The sequence below is a fragment of the Mirounga angustirostris genome, unplaced genomic scaffold (assembly GCF_029215605.1).
Source record: "Mirounga angustirostris isolate CCGP_5_RB_7025 unplaced genomic scaffold, mMirAng1.0.hap1 SCAF_5, whole genome shotgun sequence".
Classification (NCBI taxonomy): domain Eukaryota; kingdom Metazoa; phylum Chordata; class Mammalia; order Carnivora; family Phocidae; genus Mirounga; species Mirounga angustirostris.
The window spans coordinates 127,579,935-127,592,269 of NW_026991713.1; the positions used below are offsets into that span (position 1 = coordinate 127,579,935).

A 12,335-nucleotide genomic window follows, 5' to 3' on the forward strand; every position below is an offset into this window, starting at 1 on the left:
TGCCACTCCTTATCTTTCACTTCTCCATTATAATAGATAGTCGAGGGGTAGGGACCATGTCTTCCTCATCTTTGTCTCCTGGAGCTTAACACACAGCAATTGGTCAGCAAATGCTCGGTGAGTGAGTGAGTGAATGCTCACCTACCAGCTCCTAAATTGTCACTTGCTTTCATTCAAGCTTTTCCATAATCTTCTGCTGACCACAGGCTGCCCTTCCCTCATTTACGCTGCTGCCCTTGCTCATTTTTCTATTATTCCATCTAGGGGAAATAGGGCAGAGGCTTGGGTTTCCAGAGACATGAAAAGGTTTCTTTGCACCAAGCCAAGGCACATGGCTTTAAGCAGAGAGAGCAAGGGTGTGAGTTGGTTGGGATGGCATTGCTCCACTGTCTGGACCCCATCCGGGGAGATATGGGGGCTTAGGTGCAAATAATAGCAATCTTAGCCCTGGGGAATTCTCGTTTGTCTTTAAGGCAGTAGAAGCAGTGTGGAAGGGTATGTCTTAGGGATCAAGATCCCATGACTACACCATGTCCTGAATTTCTAGCCTATCTCATTGAAACCTGGGGAAATTAAATTTTGTGTATGCAAACTGGGACTGGGTTAACTCTATCACCCTCAGTGACATGGTTAAAGGATGTCAAGAGTGAAATGCCTTGAGGTAGTTCTGTGAAAGTTGCAGGTTGAATGTACCATGTGTCCATTTTTTTTTTTCTGTCAACTGCTAGGGGCACCCCTTTGAATGGCAGAGGGTGCTGGCAACAGAAGAACTACTGTTAGCGGGACTTGCCCACCTGAGGCCTGGCAGTGGTCACCTGCCTTCAGAGCCTCCTGCTGCTGGTTTGGCCATTTACACAAAGGAAGACTTTTGAGTCTCAAGACCAGGGAAGGGGTGGTTCAGTATTGATATGCCCATCCTTCCTCTAATTGAAAAGCAACCAGGGGCAGATTGGTTTGGTGGATTTGCTTTCTCTTTAAGCCTTTTTCTTCAAAGACTCCTGAAACCCATCGTGTTCCTGTTCCTTTATAAGGTTGAACTAATACCCACCCAGCAGGGAGAGTGGGAGCTGAGCAGAACATGGGAAGGTTCTTGTCTGTTTAGAACTTGGGCTGGTGGCTAGGCCCAAAACAACCTTGGTTTGTTTCTTTTGGAGGGCTTGCAGAGGCCTGGGATGTGCATGTGTGTGTAAGGGGTCGGTGGGAAGACATGTGAGGACCTTCTTCACTAAGCCCTCTGAGATCGGCCAAGGACAAAAAGACCCAGGGTAGAGGACATTTATGTGGGGCAGGGGCTTGGTCCCTGCTGTCTGCTGAGTCAGGGGCTTGGGAAGAAGATGTGGACAGGGTGTTGAAACCCACAGCACTAGACAATTAAAAGTTTTTAATTTATTTTAGAGAGAGCATGTGAGCAGGAGGAGAGGGAGAGAATCTCAAGCAGACTTCCTGCTGAGGGTGGAGCCCAAAGTGGGGTTCAATCTCATGACCCTGAGATCATGACCTGAGCTGAAACCAGGAGTCGGATACTTAACTGCGCAACCCAGGTGCCCGGCACTAAACAATTTAAACCCATGGGACGGACTGACTAGAGAAGCCCACATAATGATAATCATTTAGCATGGACTTAACTCCTGGCTTTGCTAGCTTTTTGAACTTTGAGAATCTCTTAACCATGAGAGCCTCAGATTTTTCACTTGTCAGGAGACCTACAAGGTAGGTATAACAATACCTACCTTGAAGAGGTTGTGATTTCATGAGCCAGTGTATATAAAACACTAGGTACCACAAGTCTCTGATACAATTACCATTTTTCAAACACCTACTATCAACTATTAAACTGGGGGAGGACTGTTAGCAGACCTGTTACTGAGGAGACTATGTTGTAGCTCTAATGAAATCCCAAGAAGATCCAAATCTGGTCATCAATCATTGTCCCTGGATAGGATTCAAGAATTTGGCTGTGCTTTGTGCTCTACTAAGACTCATTGAGGACTCCAAGATATCAAGACACCAAAAGCCCACAGAAAGCCCCTCAGTTGGGCAGTGATCGAAGATGATGGGAGCTCACCCATGTAGTGGGCAGCAATGACCCAGGTGTTTAGAAGTGTATATGCCTCTGCTGGTGGGTCAGTACCAGAGGGTGCCCCAGGACTGTTCAGGGCTGCATCTACTTCTCTCTCCTACAGTCTTACAGAAGCTTTCTTTCTTTCTTTCTTTTTTTTTTTCTTAAAGATTTTATTTATTTATTTGAGAGAGAATGAGAGACAGAGAGCACGAGAGGGAAGAGGGTCAGAGGGAGAAGCAGACCCCCCGCCGAGCAGGGAGCCCGATGCGGGACTCGATCCCAGGACTCCAGGATCATGACCTGAGCCGAAGGCAGTCGCCTAACCAACTGAGCCACCCAGGCGCCCTTACAGAAGCTTTCAGCAACAGCATGCCATGCTCCCATTTTGCCACACAGAAAGACATTTCCCAGACATGCTGCCCTTTTCTATTTGGTTACTCAAAGTGACAGTTAAATCATGCCTTGGAAGTCTCAGGGGTATTTTTTTTTTTTTTTAAGTCCTGTGAATGTGAACCATGAATGTGAATGTCAGTACGAGCTCTGAGATCAGTCTACTCATGTCAAAAGATGGGATAATACAACCTACTTGGTATTAACTCCTGCTTATATTAATGCACTTACAGTAAGGACTCAGTGAATAATGGCTCTGTTTTTATTACTGTGATTATCTTCTGTCTTCTCCCCCCATACCTCCATCTTCTCCTTCCATACTCTACTTTCAGTTTGGGTTTCAAGAAGTTTCCAGGAAGGGGTGTGGAATGTTGGGACCAGCTGTCTTGTGGAAGCTGTATTTATCCTGCCCCCCATCTCCACCCATCCATCTCTGTTGCATTGAGTTAGCCCAGTTTTCTTCCTGTGTGCCTGGAAGAAATCAGATCTTGCTATCCATAAGGTTGGTTGCTACCATTGCACGAGCTGGCAAGAGTATGTCCTTATGAGACCTTGAGGGATGGGCTTCTAGGGCAAGAAGGAAACGAGCAGACCATTGGCTTGGGTACACATAGGGCTTCTCTGGGCTGTGGGAAGAACTCTCCTAAAACAATATGTCAATTTTTTTGGGGGGGGGCTCCGGGGGAGATCCTATTACTATCAAAAACTAGTCCTCTTGTTGACCCTCTGGTCTACCTTCCTTTCTTCTCGAAAGCTGGGGATATCCTGTTGGCTTGGGGGTGCAGCTCAGTTTGGGGCTCCCTAACTAAGAGCTCAGGTCTCAGTCCCATTTGTTGACTCACAGCCAGAGTTCACTCAGTTTTTGCCCCATGCCCTCTACTTGCCATTACCTCCTGTTCTGGTTGGGTCACCATTCCTTTCCTCCTTTCCTGCCCTCCACACCCCTCTGCCTTTTTAAGGATATTATGAGGCCAAGTTTCAGTGGATACAATGGTCACATGTATGTTTTCCATATTTCATGATTGCTATCACTTAAATATATCAATCTACTATCAGTCAGCTCCATCCCCTCTGCTGGTAGAAATAACAACTGTAAAAACAATTTCACAGAAAAACAGGAGGAGAGGAATGTGGCCAGTCCCTGCCAGCAGGATAGTTACTTTGGTGGTAGTGGAAAGCTGCGTCCTGCCCTGAACTGTCCTGTTCTTGTGTTCTGTTGATGACGATTTTCATGGAACATGCCGACTGGCTTGGCCAGGTTCAGAAAGCAGCCCATCTAATAAATGGAAACTCCAGACAGGAAGTTTGAGAACCTGGCCCTGATTTCTGCACAGATATGATTATTACTTTTTTCACTGTACCCAAAAGGCCTTTCCTGTCCAAAAAGTTTCATTGTAGTGGCTGAGGTTATTTCAGATTTGGGTTGCTCTGGCCATCATTCATTCTCCCCTACCATTAGAAGGGCTACTGGCTGTGTCCTTCGACCATCTTGGACCTTTCTGGATGTCTGCCTAATTTTTGGGTGTTTTCACTTCTCTTTGGACCTTCACCACAGATGATCTTACAGGTGAGAACCTTGAGGTAAGTGACCTACTCTAGGTCATAGAGGTTGGTAACAGGTAGGAAAAAAATTCAGGTTCTTTAATGTTTTATTTGGCACTTTCCCCCCTCTTTTTTCTACATCATGCTGCTTGGAGATTCTTCTAGGGTGTCATTTACAAGAGGCCTTGGGCATACGAGACCTGGGTCAGGTTAATCTGGAAGTCCAAAGTCCAGTACAAGTTGGGAAACATGTGCCATGAGTGAGAGGATGCCTCCTCACTGACATGGAGACAGCAACAGCTTTCAGGTGGCCCTGTGAGCCCACTAGATAATCACTGCCTTTGACCTTTTGGAGGAGACTTCCATATTGGAAGACTATGCTTGGCTCCCCCTACCTTCTCTGAACAGTGCCAGTCTAGACAGGCAAGGACCAGTGGCCTTCCCCAAAGGATCTCCTTCAGGACTTAGGGATGAGGCCAAGCTGGGTTGCTTGCTGTCCTGCCCTTTTCCATTGCTTAGGTCTCCCACCTTGATTTGACTCTTTGTTGAGCCTCCTCTCTTCAGCCTTGTAACTCACCTTATGGGTTGGGCTGCTGCAGTGGGCCCCGTACCAGGATCCATCCTGGGTTAAGGGTTTGTGCTTTGCTATGGTATTCTGTTTCTTACACACCTAAGGGCAAGTCTCAGCTAACCTCTTATCCCCATTGTGATCCAGCAGACTGTTTATGAGCACAAGAGACCTCAGGTCTTCAAGAAATAAAACAAGTTGTAGGCTTTGCTTTCTTTGTCTTCTCTGGGTCCCTAGCTGAGCACATAGTAAGGGCTCCATAAATAGTAGTTGCTATCATTGTTCTTAGGATTTCCTTTACTCCTCACAATTCTGAAATCAAGGTTGAATTTGTTCCCGTTTCACAGATGAAGAACCAGGCTTGGAGAAGTCTGCCCAGTCACATTTGTAAGTGAGTTGCAGCAGTGGGATTCAAACCCAGGTCAGTCCAGATCCGAAGTTCGGGTTCTTCTGTACCACCCTATTTCCCTCTATGGTGCTGTTCACCCCAGACTAGGCTGATTTCTGGGGTTCCTCATTTTAAAGGAACCTGGGGTTTCTAAGTGGCTATGGGACAGGTTTCTCACCCTAGTGGGTGGGGAATTGGCAAGAACCAAGACAGGGCTCTGGCAAAGAATGGGATGTGGCTCAGGGTAGGGAGTGAGGTCCAGCAGGGCATCTAGAATGCCAGGCTGGAGAATAAGGGAGAAGCTCAAATAAATGGCCTGGACCTATGGCAGAAACTGGAGGGCATTTGAAGTTTCGGGTTTGGAAACTGGGGGGCAAGGTGTGAATGAATCCTGAATACACTGTGCTTTCTTGGACTGTAAGCCTGCGTGGCTATGAGTATAATGACAAAAAATACCACAAGTCAAGTTGGGGAGTGGGGCTGCCTTGGAAGCCTTGGGGTGGAAATAGTGAGCTTGGTCCACGTTGTGGATGATTTGAGGTAATGGTTTGATATTGAGGGTTGCTGTCCTATAGGCAGTGGGGATGAGAGGTGAGGAGAAGATACATTCCCAGCCTGGGAGGGAGCTGGTTGGAGCCATGAGGAAGAGAGAGTGCATCTCGGAGGAGACAGGGGAGAACAGAGTTTGAGAGTCCAGCCTTGGGGTTTGGCTGCAATTGGGGCTGGAAACAGGGATAAGACTCGGCAGACAGATGGCGACCCATGAGAGCCATGGGTGGAAGAGCAGAAGACCACAGTGTGGCGGGATGCACACATGGAGACAATCACATTGAAATTCAAGGCACGGAAAAGACATTGGATTTGGCAAGAAGGAAGTCATGTAGGACCCCAGGGAGCAATTTCCCACTTTTCCAAAGCTTTGCCTACAGTGGTCTACAATGAGAAGTTGTGCTCTGAGAGAGGGGTCTGAGGTCCTCAAAGAGTGAGTTCTGTTCACTGTGCAGGACCTGTTAAGACAAGAAAATATCCTAGTTCATTTTAGAAAGGATACTAACCACTTGTTTTTTCTGTCCCAGCATCGGTGCAGCTGATCACAATGGCCCCTTTCCTATTTATTTAGCAAGGTAGTTTTACTCCATGGTGTAAATAGAGTCTACAAGGCCTCACCCAGGGATGGCGGGGAGGCAGTAGATGACTTAGGGTCTGATGCCATGTAATGGCAGTCAAGGACTTCCCTCCAAAATATGCTAACTTGGTCTATTTCCGTATTAGAGAGATTAGCCTTGACACGACACCTGTAAGTAGATAGATTCCCAATTTAAATTACGGCACTGAGAAGTCAGGATTTAATGATGTGCCTGGCTTTGCAAAGTGCTTTATAATTGCTAAGTTTATTAGTCAATTTATAGAGTGACTTTTAAAGAACTTTGTAAGAGTTTCTAATTTGTGTAGAGACATACTGATTACGAATGAAAAATAGGTCACTTAAAATGACAAAAGAATTAATTTAATTATCTTCTTTGCCTGGTAGAAGCCCTGAAGCTTGTAAAACTTAAAGTTGGGGCTTCTGGTAAATTAGGCTATTTATGAAATGGCACCAAAGTCCATGCATTGTGTTATGTATTGAAGTAGCCTTTAAAAAGCAGAACTGCCGTTTTGAGGGGGAGGTGAAAAGAGCCTGTGTCCACATCCTGCCCCATCTTGGGTAAGTCACTCAGTTCATTAGACTCTTGTGATGCAAGAGGGAGCTGGGAGGGAAAGGTATTCCAAAAAAAAACAGAAGCGCAGGAGGTTGAGATCTGGAACATTGTGTGGAACTGTGTACCCTGGATAGATCACTTAAAATTTCTGGGTCTCTGTTTCCGCACTGGTGTCCAGTTGGGATAATAAAACCTGCCTTCCTCCCAGGTTTGTTGAGATGGTCCAAAGAGATAAAATACCGGAGATTGCTTTGACTGCCATCAAGCACTATACAAAACATGGCGTGGTGAAGCCTCTCCATTTTTGGAAAATGTTGGGATTTGAATGAGCTCAATAATCCATCCTTGGCTTCCTCACCCATGTTCTGATTTAAATGTGTGGAAGATTGGTTTAAAAAAAAATTTTTTTTTAAATGATCAAGATGCTATTAGGAAATGTGGTTTCCTCTCTGTAGGTGAGTGGGCTGATTTTCAAACTCAGGATTCTATGGACTGGCCCACGTAGGTGGGCCCTGATACTCTTAACAGTTTCAGCTTTGATGAGAAGACTGGACTGGCAGCTCCCTGCAGTCAAACAGCTCTCAAGAGGATAAGGGGTGAGGGTAGGAGGGAGTGGTGCATGCTCATTTCCTGTTCCAGAACATACCAGTGAGAATTCACTCCCTGTACCTAGGGCAGTGTGAGTGAGGGTCCCAATGGAGACCAGGAACTACGTTTAACGAAAGATCCTCTACAGAGAAACTAGACATCAGGAGAGAGGAGATTCCTCCCATATATAGTACCATTTAGAAGTAATTCATTGCTCAAGAATGGATGCTGTGGGCTCTGAATTCAGTGCAGCCTATTTAAATCACTTCCAGATGCTTCTTGTCTATAGACCATGACAGGTATATTGAGACATGACTTTAGGAACATCTGGGAAAAGGCTTGCAAAGAGGATATATAAGTAAAATGCCTGGGTGGGAGATGCACTTTATATGCTGGAGACTCTTAATGATATGTAGTAGCTAAAATGAACTCTTTATTCATTTTCCTAGAACTCCGTGATTGATGATCCGAAGTGAATGGTATTCTGCATCCCATTTGCTGCCCACTTGAGTCAGACCTCCTTTTTCTACATGTTATTTTCTAGTTAGTATATAGTAATGAAGTCTTTTCTTTAAAGATGAGCACCCAGAAGTTAATGACTCATGATTGCAGGAGAAAAGAAGCATTAATAATTAACAGAAGATTACTGCCTGTGTATATACTTTGCCTATCATGGCTAATCACTTGTTAAGATGAACTGTTAGAGTCAAAAGCATTAGTTTAATAACAAATGACAATATATTTGTCTTTCCATGTGCCTTATGAGACCTTTAGTGACTTATATCTATTTTCTTTCTCTCTCTCTCTCTCCTCCAAACACACCCCCCCACACACACACAATCAAAATCTAACAATCTTTAGAAGTAGGGATCTTGAGCCCTAGGTGATGAACTTGCTAACCATAATTTCAAGATCAGTGTGTATGTGAGTGTGTGTGATTGTGAAATTATGCATACATGCATACATACAATTTGTAAAATGTTGGGATTTGAGAGTCCTTCTCTTATCACCCTTTAGAATAATTTTATATGCACACTTTAGTCCTGAAAGCCCATGTGTTCTCAGCACACTTACTAGCAGTGTAATTTTCGGTAAGTCGCTCACCCTCTTAGTTTTTCTTTCTTCATCTATAGAGTTAACTGTGTCATTGAAGATGCCTTTGGCTGCATGTAAAAGAGAAATCAACTAATGTGGAAACAATGGGGAAATGTATTACCGCATGAGGCAAGAGCAAAAGCTATGGCAGCTCCAGACACAGTATAATCAGGGCTCTGGTTACCCCCCCCTCCGGGTGACTCTCTTGGCTTGGTATTCTGTCTCTTGTGCCTTTGTCCTCAGATTAGCTTCCCTCATCATTGCAAAAAGGCTGCAGCAGTTCCAAGCATCAACTCCGTATTCAACAGGATCCAAAAGAGGGAGACTTTCTCTCATCCTGTGTGGCTTTTATTAAAACAAAAAGTATTCTCACAAACAGTCCCCCTTCCCCACAAGCAGTAGGCTTTCTCCTGTGTCATTGGCCAGAAATGTGTCACATACCTATACCTAGTGGGGTCTCCTTAATTAGCTTAGAACAATGAAGACCCACCTCCTGGGACAGCCCCTCCAGAAGTAATGGCCATGAGAAAAAGGGTGGAACTGTAACAACATTAGGGTTAATTAGGATGGGGAAAAGGATTGAACCAACCAATATAATAAACTCAGAGGATTGTTTTGAAGAATATGTGGCATAACATATGGCTTATTGAGTGAACACATACGAAACTCTTCAAACACTGCTTGGGACATGGGAAGTGCTTTATATGTGTGTGTTTATTGTAATGAATTTATGTGTTGGATAACTGAGTGCCTCACCAATGAAAATAGCATTATGAGTGGTGGTTTTATTGGAGATAAAAGAGGCAGATGTTAAAGGTAAACAAGGGAGGAAATTTAGTTGATACTTGGAGGCAAAGAGGAGACCAAGTAAGCAGTTGGCCCATATTTGGTCATCCTCTTTCCATTGGGAGGAGCTAGTACAGCCTTCTAAATAAAGGAAAAATGCTATTGCCCAAAGTGTTAATGAGTTCCAGCCCCACCAGTCTCTTTCCCACAGCTATTTTCTTTCATTGGTTGAAAGTGGTATTTAACAGCAGAAGTCTTTTAAAACAGCCAGAGGTTTCTTAACCAAATAAAAGCTTTAGACTTTATTGCTTTTCAGGGGGGTGGGGGGAGAATGGAGGTAGAAAATTGTGTGTTGTGTGTCTACGTATGTAAATTTAAATATCTTTTTATGAGATGTACACACATTCACTTGTAAGAAACCATGTAAAAACTATAGCTGTCTTAGCCAAGAAAAAGGAAAAGAAAAAAATTGGCTCTTGAAGCTTTTTAGCTATAACTAAAAATAATCTTTCTGGTCCACATTTGATACATTACTTGAGAAGTCGCCTCTGTATCCTGAATTTTAGAGTTCATTTTCACGCTGTGTGCCTTAGGGTCCCTGTTGTATCTGCTGGTATTTGATGCCATTTGGGACTTAGGTTTTTGTCCTGGCTACTTCATATGGCATTTTAAATGTGACAGGTGACAACTGTAAAACTACTCTTCATTTCTTTAGAAGACAGGAAGCAGCAGTTCTAAATGTAAAAGCCCATTTCACACTAACGCATTGAGTTTTATTCTCACAGCCTTGGAGAGATTTTGGGTGTTTTCTGACTGTTGTGTTTTTCTTAAATGCAAAGCAAATGACTTTAAAGGAAAGGTGTCCACCTGACAGTAGAACGTGTCCTATCAAATCCTTCTACTTCAGGGAAGCCAAAGAAGGCAGGGAGAAATTTTGGAGCTCTTACTCTGGTGTGAAAACCGCAGTTTCTGTTTTCATGCTTTTTGGGCTTTTATCAAATTTTACTTTGAATCTTGTCAGAAAGTAATGCCCCATTATTTATAATCAACTGCAGGAAATCTGATGTTTGCCAGTTTATCTGGTTTGGCACTTAACATCTACAAGTCCAAATAATCATCCTTTATCAGAGGCTTACATTTCCTGCCAGTTAGACCCCTCAAAAAGGGATCAGGGATATTTCTCTGTGTTTCTGGAATAGTCTCTTTGAAGTTGAGACTGCAGCTAGCTATTTGGAAGCTTTGGAAGCGGGTAGTTAGAGCAAACCTGGATCACCAGGAGAGGGCTGAAATGGGAACTATACTGATTTCAGCTGAGTACTTGGGGGTGGGAGAGCATTTGTGCGTCTACTGTTCTTTTTTTTTTTTTTAAAGGTTTTATTTGTTTGAGAAAGAGTATAAGCAGAGGGAGAGGGAGAAGCAGGCTCCCTGCTGAGGAGGGAGACAGATGTGGGGCTCGATTCTGGGATTCCAGGATCATGACCTGAGCTGAAGGCAGATGCTTAACCAGCTGAGCCACCCAGGCGCCCCTGTGTGTCTACTGTTCTATGAGCGTAAAATCCATTAACTTCCTAATGCAAAGCCCTCCTTTGGAAATCAAGCTAATGGACTTCACCAGCTGTACTAAGTTGTTGTAGGCTTAAGAGCAAACATGGTTGGAGAGTAGGATACATGTATGCCATGGTCCCAGAGTCTTTAGGAAGAAGCCACAGGAAAAGCACCTGAAATTATATATGCCAACATCTTTGCAAAGGCTCATAGTGACCTTTTCTATTAATAGTTTTGCTACATAGACTGTAGCTAGGATAATTTAAAACAGATGAAAGCTTTTCCCCTTTCTCTACATGCTATTTGGCTTTATTCTAATTATTTGGCTTTAAAGGAAATACTGGTCTTAAGAAACGAGTTGACCCACCTGCTCTATTCTTTCCTGATATGTTCTTGGGACAGGACATTGTGTGGGTAGCAGTCACTTGTAGGGCTCTGGTGATGCTAGGTTTTCACAACAGCCCTGTGATGTGTATACTGTTATTACCCTCATGTTGTAGATGTATAAACAGAGGCATGGTAGGGTTAAGCCACTTGCTGAAGCCACTGAGCTAGCGAGGGCAGAATCTTGCCTGGGGCTTGGGTCTGTGGGATTCTAAAGCTATGCTCATTCACAGCACGACATAGAGCTATTTCCTGATGGTGGTGCTCTCTGCCAACACCTCAAAGAATATCCATGTTGCTAAGAATACCAACCCAAATTGTAAAGAGTAAGAAAGTCTAATTGTTAGCAAAAACGCCCTTGTATTTGTGCAGAACACTTTTTATCCTATAGAATGCTTTTCCATTTACTATCCTGCTTCGTTTGGTCAGTAGGACTCATTCTGCAGGTCAGGGCAGAAATCTCCAGCTTGTGATACGGCGTTTGGAGTTTGGGCAACAGAGTTACTTGTTGACTTTTCCAAACCCTTGGCTCTAGGGCAGGGTTGTGCAACCTTGACCCCTTTTGGGGCTTCCTAGCCATTTCCCACATATTTTGCCGCCCCCCCCCCCCCCGCCCCGCTGCTGGGTTCCCTTGCCCCACCTTCTATTTCGATTCTGTATAGCTTGTCATTGTGGCGGGAAAGCTCTTGAGCTTTGTACAAAAGTACTGGACACACATTGAGTGTTGTGGGCTTCCATTTGTTCCACATAGGTCAGGGTTGGAATGACCTAGTATAAATCTCCCGTGCCTGGCAGCTGCCTTCCCTGAGTCAATAAACAGATAAGCCTTGAACCAAGGGATGGGGAATTTCCATGCTCTGAGGCACCAGGACTCAGACGTGTGGTTTGGCTCCCCGTGATCTATCTTGCCCAGCCTTCCTCCATTCTGGCTTTTCTCCCCACATCTTCCCAAACACAATGGAAACAGGAAGAAACCATACAACAATGCCAAAGGTCTGTAGATCTAAAGGATAAAAACACAACAGTTACTCAAAAGTCTTACGTCTGTTCTTTTTATTGCTTTTCCCCCCAAGGACAGTACCATTATACTGAGAAAACTTTTAAGAAAGCAAAGGAAATTCTAGTTTTCCTGGAGTCTCACATGTATGTGTTCTGGGTGCCATGTGACAGAGTGGTAAGCATTGGGCTGGAAGAGGCCCCATCCCTGGCTTTTGCCCTGACCAGCCTTGAGATTCAGGCCACAGCACTTACCTTCTCTGGGGCTCTGGTGTTTGTATATTTGTTTGT

At 44.3% G+C, this 12,335-nt stretch overlaps 1 protein-coding gene and 1 long non-coding RNA gene across 2 annotated transcripts in view; both read left to right on the plus strand.

The window, feature by feature from the left end:
- Window positions 1-12,335, plus strand: part of CCDC3 (coiled-coil domain containing 3) — a 124,342-nt gene that overhangs the window by 35,101 nt on the left and 76,906 nt on the right. The gene's annotated exons all lie outside the window — the stretch shown is intronic.
- Window positions 1,705-10,474, plus strand: LOC135364502 (uncharacterized). The gene is made up of 3 exons (XR_010411710.1): window positions 1,705-4,033; window positions 4,910-4,983; window positions 7,688-10,474. It is a non-coding gene; the product is annotated as an uncharacterized LOC135364502 (long non-coding RNA).